A 13,106-nucleotide genomic window follows, 5' to 3' on the forward strand; every position below is an offset into this window, starting at 1 on the left:
GGGGTCGTGGCTTCAGTTTGGCTAGATTGATCTTCGATCGAGCAGAATGAGGAAAAATATTATAGAGGACTCCAAATTGAGAATATATAAGCTCCAACTCTTGGGCTCTAAAGATGGAATGTTCTTCAATGAACACTCTGGAGAGTGACACATCCTTTGAAAGATCTGGGTATAAAGATTTCAAAAACCATTCAAGAAGGAATTCATTAGGGATATAGGCCTTAATGAACCTCTTTCTTCTGTGCCACTCTTGGATATGGTCAAAAATATGAGTTTCTTTGTCTTGTCAGAAACTGGCTAAAATCTCAATTTCGGCAGCATATCGGACAGACAACCGAAAATGGTTTAAAAACATAGTATCCAGCTCGCCAAATGTAGGAAAGGTAAATCCATTTTAGCTCAATATACCATTTTGCAGCATTTCCAGTTAGGGTGTGTTGGAATAATCTCAACCTAATTGAATCATCGACCAAAGAGTTCGATGAGCACCATAAGTGGAATGTGGTTATATGATCAACTGGATCTTCCCCAGACTTCCCTTCAAATTTAGGAATATTAGATGGAAGTTTGGTGGGAATCAGAGTCCAAGCTAGATTGTATTGGATCAGATTTCTCATTAACTTTTAAATATCTAGAAAGTTTAAAGTTTCCAGGAATGGTAAGCACAAAGGAGCCGAAGAATTCCACCCACCAAGAGCAGAATTTCCAATATTATGAAAAGAGTATCCTAGATTTTGAAAGGTAACAGGTTTCCATGGATTTCTCGTAGAAGGAGCTGAATCATAAGGAAATCCTTATGGCCTAGAAGTATTCATAGGGTATCCACCTCCTACTGTAGGGTTACCATACATAGGGTATTTTCCTCCTGACAGGACATTGAAAGAAGGGGATAACCCCTGATAATGATCACTTGCACCATCTAGCAGAGGAAATACCTATGAGGTCCCGAAAGAAGGGAAGGGCATACTCCTATGCTAACCAAATAAATAGGATGAATTCCTATCCCCTAACCCACTAACAGAAGGATTTGGCCATCCTTTACCTCCTTGGAAAGGATTAACATTTTAAGCGTATCCTAAGTTTAATGATGGATATGACCACTTCCAAAAGCCAAACCCTGAAAGAATGCTGAACCACTTGGAATAGAAGACATAGATGTGGAACATAAGATGGAAAGGTTGAGGGAACTGGTGGAGTCCCACTAGGTGGCATCCCAAAAGGATATGTACTAGTGAAAGAAGTGAAAGTTTGGATGCCTGCACTCGGAACAGGAATGGAGGTAGGTCCAAGAGTTAGTGTACTAGGTGTAATAGTATAGATATCAATAGTACCACCTCCTACAACTAAAGGAGGGGTATGCACACTAGAAGTATCCACAGCCATGGTTATGCCACTAACATTGGTCATCTGGAAAAAAGGAGGAGAGTGAATAGGTCTTGCCGGCCTATGAGTCAGGGTATCCACGTATGATACAACATATGGAAGATGAGAAGGAAGGGATGTCAAAGGAGTCATGGGGGACTGAGGGACGTATTCAATATCAATCTCGTCTTCCGATTGGAAGAGCACCCTAGCAAGGATCGAAGTGTTTCTATCCAAATTATGAACTGCACTAGGTTCACCTTGTGAAATAATACCCCCTAAAGATGGATTAATCTCTGATGTGTCAGCTGCTACTAGTTGAAAATCACCATCATAACTACTCACACGCATTTTAGATGAAGGCTCGATACTCATAGGTGAAAGCCCACGAAGCCTCCTAGACTGATGAACATGTCGATCAACCACTTCTAAATGTTAAGATATTATTTTAAAGACTCAAAAAATAAAAACTTATGGAAATCTAGGTGCAGAGAGCACTCACTAAAAAAATCCCTAAAGATATAACCAAACAAGCAGCTTCCAGGTATTTCCATTCTAGGTGATTAGGATCGGACACGAAAATACAAGAAAGTGAAGATAAGGACCTTCCAAAGATAGTTTGGGCTAATTACGGCCAAGACTACCATCGAACGTATCAGAAACAATTATGTTGGCCTCGAGACAATAGCCTTTGCCGGTGCAAGTACCCAAGCTTCATAAGGGCACCCTCCGGAGGTATTATTAAAGTGATACAATGTATGTCTTAGGTACCACGGGTATTCCCCCCACATTCACCTATGTGGTCCCTAGGATATGAAACTAAGGTCAGTGGTTCGTAATCAGAAGTTGGGCGGAACAGTTGTGGGTGCAGGATCCAACAAGTAGGAGAGGGGTATATCTCTTTCCCTATGTTCACTCGTCCTCATGCTTAACACATGTGTTATAAGAGCTTTCCCCGACATCTTAATGAGACTGGGTTTCACTCTTTAATCAACTTCTATGTTTCATTTTAGAGTGCCCTTGGAGAGTTTACTCTCCACACACCTATTCCAAGGCCCTAAATGCCCTAGACTAGTTGATGTATCTAAGACAAAAAGAAAAATCTAGTTCATTTTAAATTAAGCGGTTGATTTTATTGGTTGTTACTTAATTTAGGGGTAGCAGAAGTGAAACTTATGATGTTATGACACAAAAATAAATCAATACAAAACTAGGCTACATGTGAAATGCAACTTCTTTTTCTTCGATGAAAAGTAGTCTCTACAAGGTTCTATGTGAAAAATATGAAAGAAAAAACTATTTTTCTCTTTTAAATTGGCTCACACATTCATCATCTATCTAGGGATACGAAAAAAGAAATGCCTAAAATGCAAACTACTTAATTCATACTAGAATGCCTAAGTGCAAGATTCTATGGAATGCTCTAAACAAACAAATGTGCTCTTTTAATATCCTAAAGTCAAAATTTGACCAAACAAGGAGAAACAAACATCCAAGAAAAAGATCTCTCAAGAAAAAAAAATTCCAACTTCAAACAAATATTCACACACTTGTTGATAAACAAAAAGATCAAATCAAAGAAAAGAAAGGAAAAAAACAAATGTTTTTTCACTTTTTCCTTTTAAGTGCTTTGAATAAAATATTCAAGAAGAAAAAACAACTAATGACCTCAAGATTAAAATCAAGCGAAAAGACACCAAAGTTCACCAACTATAAACAATCATCGAAATGATAAGATGAGAAAAAGGGAAAAAACACTTGAATAACCTGATCTAAATGACACACAAAAGATTCAACAAACAAAAGATCTAAGAAAACCAAAATATTTCACTGAACCAAAATTGCAAATCTTTCTCAAACCAACAAGAAGAAACAAAAAGAGGCAACTTCAAGAATGCAAATGAACCAATGAGAAGATTGGATCGTAAGGCAAGTTGAAAAATAACTCTATGTTCCAAATGTATAGAATAGTCAGACACTTTACCAAAAGGTTTGCAATCCAAACTCAAAAGTACAAAACTTCACAACATAGCAAACCCTAGGTTGACAAAATATTTTTGTAAAAAGAGACAAAGAAACCGACAACAACAAGAAACCATATCATTCCAGATTGTAAAGGACTCTAAAAGAGATGGAAAGCAAAGATACTTCCCAAAATTGGAGTAATACATTTGAAAAATTCAAATTTTACCAGATATCCACGTTTGTGTATAAGGAAAGTTGTGTGTATACGTGACTGTGTTTGAAGAAACATGCGTGTACGCAAGTTTCTTTGGAAGAAACCATGTGTGTACGCGAATTTATACAAAGAAAAAGGCGTATATGCATAAAAATATGGAAAAATAAAAAGTACACGCCTGATCCAGAAGATCAGATTGACTACCTAGACTAAAAATGAATCAATAAGACTGGATCAAGACATGAACTAAATTCCCTGTCCAAGCTAAAGAACTAACTCCAAAGAGTCCTCACAAATCATGATTGAGACGACAGATGTATATACAATGTGCATGGCAGTAGCTGCTTCAATGGGATATTTCATCCTAATCGAGGGAGAAATTACTAAAACAAGATAGGAAAGCCTAGACCAAGAATAAAAAACACTTCTAAGAAATACAAGACTGTATTCCCCAGTGGAGCCGCCAATTCTATTTGCAGGAGAAACCTCCCTTAGGTAAGGGTGTTATGAAACCAACTCACAAAAATATAGAAAAGATAGATCAATGCATTAGAAATAAGCCTCTTCGAGGGGGCAACCTCCCTTACATTACACACATGAAAAATTCTTGGATGATTCAAATGACAAGATCTCCTTTCTATATATGGGAGTCTAAGGGGTCATAATATGATTAGAACCGACATAACAATAATAATGTAAGGGCACAATAATAACAATAGTGGGCTTCTATGGGGCACAATAATAACAATATGGGGACTACATGGGCACAACAATATAATAAGGGGGTTGCACTAATAACAATAAGGGGTTACACTAGTAGTATAGGGACCTAACGTGCCCCTCTCCTTCAAAAAGTGTTGTCCTCAACGCTTGAGTAGTTCTTGATGCTTTTGTATAAAATTCTTGTCCTCCCATGTGGAATCTTCAATGGGTAAGTTCTTCCACTTGATGAGATACTCTTAAATTGATCGATTTCGTAACTGTTGGGTTCTTGTTTCTGTGACTTCTCCAGGTTCCAATATGATTTTTCCTTCCTCATCAAGTTCTAGCAATATTGTTTGAACTAGGACCTTCTACAACTTTTGAATGAGTGGAGACACCACTTCGTCCTTCTTCCATTTATCCCTTGCTTCGTTTATCCAATCTAGTTGGATAATAGAAACAGCACAAAACAATGCTTCCACATCCTCATCCTTTCTTGAGAGTGCATCTGCCACAACATTTTGCTTCCCTTTTTTGTATATGATTTTAAAGTCATAATCCAACATCTTTGTGACCCATTTTTGTTTCTCTTCAGGAGATGATCTTTGTTCTAAAAAGTATTTAAGACTATCATGATCTATTTTTACCTTGAAGTGTCTTCCCATTAGGTAGGGTTTCCATTTCTTCAGTGCATGTAGTATTGCCAACATTTCCTTCTCATAAATAGCTTTGTGTAAATACTTTCCTTTGATTGGATGAATTTCGAAAGCAATGGGTCTTTCATCTTGCATTAAAATAGCACCAATTCCATTTCCTGAAGCATCACATTCCACAATAAAGATTTTTGTGAAGTCCAACATAGCTAAGACCAGTGCTTGGCACATTGCCTCTATAAAATGTTCGAAGGCCTTTGTTTCTTCTAGAGTCCATGAAAATGCATATTTCTTCGATAATATTGTTAGAGGTGCTGCTATTCTCCCATAATTCTTAACAAACTTGTGATAATACCCTATCAAACTGAGATAATCCTCACAAATGCTTTATGGATGTGGGGTTTTTCCATTCCTTAATGGCTTTAATTTTGCTAGGGTCTACCTTAACACCTTCATGAGATAAAATATGACCTAGTTATTCCACCTCTTGTACTCCAAAGAAACATTTGGAGATTTTTGCATATAATTGTTTCTCATCCAATAGTTTGAGCACCCTTTTAACATGTTGAACATGATCCTTCCAAGACTTGCTATAGATTAGTATATCATCAAAAAATACTAGCACAAATTTTCTAAGGAAGGGTTTGAAAATAGAATTCATCAAACCTTGAAATGTAGAAGGTGCATTTGTAAGGCCAAAAGGCATGACCAAAACTTCATAATGACCCTCATTATTTCTAAATGTTTTTTTTCAGAATGTCTTCAGTCTTCATTCTGATTTGATGATATCCTGAATGAAGATCCAACTTGGTGAAGTAAATTGGTCCGTGCAATTCATCCGATAATTCATCAATAGCAGGAATGGGAAATTTATCTTTAATAGTGAGCTTGTTGAGCTCCCTATAATCCAGACACATGCTCCATGACCCATCCTTGTTGTGCATCAATACTTTTGGAGCAGAGAAATAACTTTGATTAGGTTGAATTATACTAGCCTCTAGCATTTCTGCAACCATACATTCAATTTCACTCTTTTGGGCATAGGGATATCTGTAAGGCTTGATGTTTGGAGGAACACTTCCTGGAATGGAATGAATAGAATGATCATGATCATAGATAGGTGGGAGGCCTTTGGGAGTCTCCAATACCTTGGAATGATTGTCCAAGACTTTTTGGAGATCTCGAGAAATAGTTGATTTCGGTGTGGGAACCTCTTGCAAACATAATTGTGCAATTACACCTCATTTTCCTTTCTTTATAAGCTTTGTCAGTCTGTTAGAGCTGATTATATTTTGTGGTTTCCCTATGATACCCATTAATTCAACTTCCTTTCCTTCCAAATAAAATTTCATGAAAAGTTCTTGAAAATTAAAAGCTATTGTACCCAGGGATTATAGCCATTGGACTCCTAGTACAACATCAACACCACCCATTGGAATGGAAAGAATTGGGCTATTCAATACATATTCTCCCATGGATAAATTGATATTATGGCACTTTCCAGAGAAATTTATGGTTCCTCCATTTGCAACCATCACTTGACACTCTACTGCTGGATATAGGAAGCAATTCAATTCCTTGGATATCTTATAATGAATAAAATTATGCGTACTTCCCGAATCAATCAACACTATTACCTTTTTCTTCTTGATATTTCCTTCTATCTTGATAGTTTGAGGAGTGGTAATTCCGGCCAATGCATTACAAGATATGGTCGGATTCATTTCTTCTTTCTTGATGTGATCTTTCACTTCTTGAAAATTTTTCTTCTTGATATGTCCTTCTATCTTGAGAGTTTGAGGAGTGGTAATTCTTTCCAATGCTTTACAAGATATGTTTAGATTCATTTATTCTTTCTCTAGGGTTGGTTCTTGGTGTATATCCTCTTCTTTTGATGTTTCTTGATCCTTTTCTTCCTCCTCTTCACAATCTATGTAAAATAGTTTCTTCTCAGCACACTTATGACCTTTAGTATATTTGCTATCGCAAATGTAACAAAGTCCTTTTTATCATTTTTTCTTCCAATTGTTGTCATGTAAACCTTGTAGGTTGTAGAAGGATAGAAGAAAAAACACTTCCATGTTTATAGTTGTGAGTGGTAGGATTCTTTTTTTCCATAATTCCACTTTCAATTTTTCTTGCCAACCTGAATGCCTTCTGCAATGAATTAGGTTCCCAAAGACGAACCTCATGTTGAATGTTATCCTTTAAAGTCCCTATGAAGACATCAATCATTTTCTTCTTTGGAATATCATTTACCCTTATATTCAATTTTTTGAAATCCTCAATGTGCTCTGCCATTGAACCCTTTTGTTTGAGATTTATCAATTGGCTAAATAAGGTGTTACTCTTTGTATACTCATAATGTGCTATCATTTCTTCAATGAAAATTGACCAAGTGACAAGTGCTTTACAAGAACACAACCCTTTATACCATAAAAATTGGTCCAACTCTAAATATGAAGATGCAATATGTACCTTTTGTAATAGTTGCACCTCATGTAGATCAAAATATTTCTCCATCTGTAATATCCAATTTATCGGATCCTTGCCATAAAACTTCCTCATATTGCCTTTTCTTGATTTTAGGAGCTTGATCTTGAAACGACTATAACTCTGTAATTTTGGATATTCCAGTTCTAAAATCACGACCTACAATATCCCTTTGTGTCCTCTTTCCAATGCCACTAGTCTGATCGAAATTGGATTCTCCAAGAAATAGATATGCAAAATCTCCCATGATGACCTGATTATATACCTTTTCATAAGAGTGAATTTGTATGAAGTGCCACGTGTCACTATTTTGACATTCGAATATGAAAATTATAAAAAGGAAGCTACGGTCCGTCCTCTTTCTGTAACTTTTTACTAAATTTCAATTTGATTCCTAGAGAGAAAGTTATGACAATTTTCCCAAGGTCACTTGTTTAAGATGTAATTTGGGAGTCTGAAAAAACCCTGACTTCCTCAGACTATATATCTGAAAATGTAGTGAGACAAGATCTGAAATTTGGACCTGAGATTTAGATCGATTTCTTCTCAAATGGGTTTTTTTTTAGCTTCTGAAACTTCATAGCAAACAAGTTATAGCGAAACTTCCATGATGACCTGTTTTAGATGAAATTCTAGAGTTTGAAACAACCCTAACTTCCTCAGATCATATCACCGAAAATATAGCGAGACAAGATCTGAAATTTAGATGTGAGCTTCAGTTCGATTTTATCTCAAATGGGTTTGTTTTTTAGCTTGTGAAACGTTGCAGAAAAACAGTTATAGCGAAAATGCCACAATGACCTATTTGGAGCAGTGAAACCCTAGAATCCAAAGCTCCAATGCCAAATGTTATGAAGCCAACTCACAAAAAGATAGAAAAGATAGATCAACGCATTAGAAATTAGCCTCTTCGAGGGGGAAACCTCATTTACATTACACAAATGAACAATTCTTGGATCATTCAAATGACAAGACCTCCTTTCTATATATAGGAGTCTAAGGGGTCATAATATAATCAGAGTCAACATAACAATAATAATGTAAGGGCACAATAATAACAATAGTGGGCTTCTATGGGGCACAATAATAGCAATATGGGGATTACATGGGCACAAAGATATAATAAAGGGTTGTGCTAATAACAATAAGAGGTTACACTAGTAGTATAGGGACCTAACAAATGGCTGACAACCTCAACATATCAAAGGCAGACTATCAACAAGAAGTCCTCATTCAAGCAAGAAATATATGAAAAATACTATAGTTGGGTTTGTGAAGAATACCGGAAGTCCTACATTTGATGTCGATCCCATAGGGTCCAAGCCCTCTACTTCCTCCAAAGTTTCAAACTTGCAACACAAACCAAAGAAGCATATCCATAGAATGTAGTTCAAAGAATGTGCATAATAAACATGTTAGATCATTAAGTATAGATATATATAAACCGTGATATATTGGACATGAATTATAAAAAACATGAGATCATAACATTTCAAGAACAAGATAGAGCTTCTTTATTGATATTAGCAAATATGAGTGGAAGAATACAACTTGATTCAACCATGGAACCAATGAACCTTCCTCTAGATCCATCCATCCCAAGCCTCAAAGATCACCTCTCAACATGTGAAAAAGGATATCATATAATAGAAGATGAACATCTATGCAAGGAAACAAGGATTTCCTATGATTGGGAATGGAGGAGGCACACGGAAAATCAAACTTGATCTGGGGAGAAAAGGACTATAATGTCAATATCCTATCTCCATCTATGTTTTAGGCCTTCCCATGAGGTGTATAAATACCACCAGAAATCAGTTGATTTAGTTAGGCACGAGCTTCTGTAGGTGGGCTTTCAGTGAAACCCATAAACACCGTCCGATAAATAGGAAAGATTTTATTTTTTTCATATTTTAAATTATGTATGCAAGTTTGGTATTATGGTACCTTCATGTATACACACTTTTATAAGGGCAGAGTTGCGTATGGAATTTAAAAAAATATTTTTTAATAAATTACCAAGTCTGAATGGGAAAGGGATGCCTAAGACCATATAAGAGCATCATAACTATAAGAGTGTTGAATAATGCTATAACACTTGGGGAAGAAATTTCTAATCTGTTCCCCGACAAATTCGCCAAAATATCTTGTAACTCTCAAAGACAGGTCCTGGCTGTGGGGGAACCAGTGCCCCAAACATATTAAGATTGAAGGAAAGTTTTTAAAATTAGTGTCCAGAGTGACACACCATGAGGGATTCCCACCAAAACTTCTAGTTCTGAAATCCTAGTCTTCCAAAACATATTGGCTAGAAGAACTGTGAGAGTTGCAAAGTGATGGACAAAAGGAGAGGCTTGAAGAAAAATAAAGATGATATATTTTACACACAGAAAAATTAAGAATATGTGCATAACTACTGTAGAAATAATACTAAAATATTGAGAAGATATGGATGAATTTACAGTATGGTGGAGTGCCTTTTAAGGCTTCTTTAATTAGGTTTTGTAAGTACTCTCTACTGAAAGACAACATTAGTAAAGTTTTTGAATAAAATAAAGTAGAAGATTCATTACGCTCACACTGACAAAGGAGAAACATTCATGAGAGATGAAAAAAAGAGAAGAAAACATAACTATGACTCCCAAATCTAGAATCAAACTCCAATGTAATCTTCAGATTTCAAAGAGATTTTTATGATTACAATATCAATCATGGAGATATGGGCTCCAAACCTCTATAGGAAGTTGGTTTCCGAATTAAATCCATGCCCCTAGCCTAACAGACTAACTATCTTAATCGGTTCGAAGAACTGAGTTTGGGAACAACTATTCAACTTCCCTCTCTTTTAAAAATATTTAGAAATAAAACAAAAACCTATAAAATATTATATATATATATATATATATAGATATATATAGATAATATTTATTTCCCTTCTCTAAAAATAATACCCCATCCTCTTACATATTAAAAATATATGAAGTCAAGTTTTTTACTATAAAGTGTGTATATGAGCAATGGAATAGAAAATATGTGTGTGGGCCCTAATACTCTTCATCATGCATATGGTCACGAACCACATATAGTTATTAAAGATGTCAAGTAGTCTACAAGAACACCTCTTGTGGTTTATGGAATAAGGAGGAAGTGATGTGATAATGGATATTGACTGTTGATCTCTTTACAAGTAGTTTTGAAACATTGCTTCCCGAGACCATACTTTGGCTTAAACTTCAAACAGTTTGTCCTCCCATGACTCTATGATATTTGGGTAAAAGGACTTCTGGGCCATATATTTTTCTTGGATATCAACTCCTTATTTGTAGTGGAACATGCTTCAAGTCGAAATTTTCGATAGTAGTGGTATACTTCTAATCATTAATCCCAGAAAGCACAAAGTCTTGTTGAACACTGCTTCTTGAGATCCTTGACTATTTGCCAGTGATCATAGGATAATATTCTTTTCCAATAACTCAAAGAAACCAAGCCTTCCATGGTAAGCTATCCGTTGAAAGCCTTGGTGTCGATAGATCTATCATCTTGCCTAGATACAAGGCATTAGTTACAAGCCTATTTTGGTGGGATTATTCCATTGGAAAAAAAATGGCTTTGATTATTGGTGATTAATGAGGTCCTAATCATGACACTCGATCTGAATATTTTGCTGATCAAACTATATATCTGTAATTTTTGAGAGTGTGATTGTACTCCATCTCCAGGTGGTGAACAAGCATGTGAAATATGAGAACGTTACCTTTCAAGCCTGCCATCCCTATAATGCTTTGATTTATGGTTGATGTAATCTTCCTGTTTACTTGATGAAAGACTCATTTCTTTCTCTCCTTGAACTAAAATAACCCATCTATTCTCACTATATTTTTCATGTAATCTTCTTTCTTGATCTGTATCACCATCCTTAGGTCTCAACCTATAAAATTCCATCTCCTTCGTTCTCTCCATTTCACTAACATTTTCAGAATCTCGTACTCTTCTTTTTCCCATACCAATATCTGACCGCTAACCTAGTGAATCATAGAGGGAAATCCTGGATGTAACACATGAATAAGTTAACTTTTCTGTGGAACTCAAAGAGATATCTAATGGAATGAGAGTGCATCCTGAGTTAAATTTTACTTTCTCTATTTTACAAGTTTTATGTGAACTTGAAACCTCTTCATTGTTCCTAAATCACATATCTTTCTGCTTCCTTATTCTTGGACGCTCTTACTTTGGAAAATGATATCATCCTTATATAGATGCGCTATTATGGAGAACTTAAGGGTGGCAACAAGCTTGATGAATTGGTAGCAGTTACATCAATAGTTTTTGTGGCTTCTCTATAAAAAAAGATGAATCATGGACAAATTCACACCCTACAATATGCTCCTTTCTTATTTTCACTTCTTTGACTTCTTGCATATATCACCTTTATGTTTCGATGAACTCACTAAATCTTTTATCACCAAGAATTTTTCCTTGCAAGGAACTTTGGATGGTCTTTTGTGGAAGAGGATGTGAAGCCAAATAATTCCATGAGACTGCTCCTGGTGGAAATCTAGAAAATAAGGTAATACTGAGGGACCCAAAATACATCCCCAACACCAACTCTAACATGCATGGGATTTGTTCCGATTGGAAATGCATTTTTAATTCTTCCCTCACCCCTTGTCATGATTGCATACTCTGTCGCATAGGGATTGAAATGAGGAGAAATAATTGCTCCCGTGTTAAGGTTGACATAGACTATTCCAATGTTAAGCTCTTTCAACACAGGGTAGTCATATCTGTCTACTGCAAGGCTCCATCCATAGTCATTCTGAAATTTGGGCTCCATTAATATATGATACATTGAATGCCAATAACATATACTCCCTTTTGACTATGGGTTCCTCTTGGACATTGTTCATTGTATGTGTGCTAGTCTTAATTTACTATTGTTGTATTTGAAAACTTTTGTCTTTGCCTCAAATCAATGCTTGGATTTGTAATATAAAATTCACTGATTTGAATACATAGATATATCTTCCATACATCCCCAACAATATGCATTTAGGTCGTAGATTCTTACCAACACTCAACAACACCATGCAAACGATCCTTCCAGACGAATTCAAACACTGCTTAATCATTTTTCCACTAGGAAAATAGAAAATCAAAGCAATAATTTTCCTCCACTTCATAGGTATGGCCTAATCGAGCATCCTTATCTTCAAGTTTCCTCAATATCTCCAAAGAGAGATCCTTCTCAAATTTCCTAAGAGGATGTTGATGAGGCCAAATCTATCAGTCTGAAATGATCCATGTGACATATATGCCTGAATTTTTCCTCATGGCCACCTTGCATTTATATTGTCTTTCTAGGAGCTTATAAATTGACTCTCAATTGGAAACTGACTTGTCAATAAATGCAAATAGTGTGCCAACTTCTTGTTCGTAGTAATGATGATGCCTTCACCAATTTTTTCAAATTGAGGCCTTCCAGCTTTTGGATCATACAATTGTGTTCCCTTTATGATAATTGCATGTGTAGGTAATTTAACATCTCATGCTAAAGTTGTTGTTCATACAAGCACTTTTAGCACTCCTCCATAAAAAGATTCTCTGTAAGTCTATGATATGCACACAACATCCCAACAGTATGGAGGCTAAAACTAGACTAGAACAATTCAATAAGTTCTCGATCTCTGGATTGATGCACCTCATTTTTTTTTATTCCA

Source organism: Pinus tabuliformis, chromosome 3_1 (genome assembly GCF_031772625.1).
Source record: "Pinus tabuliformis cultivar Carrire ecotype Pingquan chromosome 3_1, CPIR1, whole genome shotgun sequence".
Classification (NCBI taxonomy): domain Eukaryota; kingdom Viridiplantae; phylum Streptophyta; class Pinopsida; order Pinales; family Pinaceae; genus Pinus; species Pinus tabuliformis.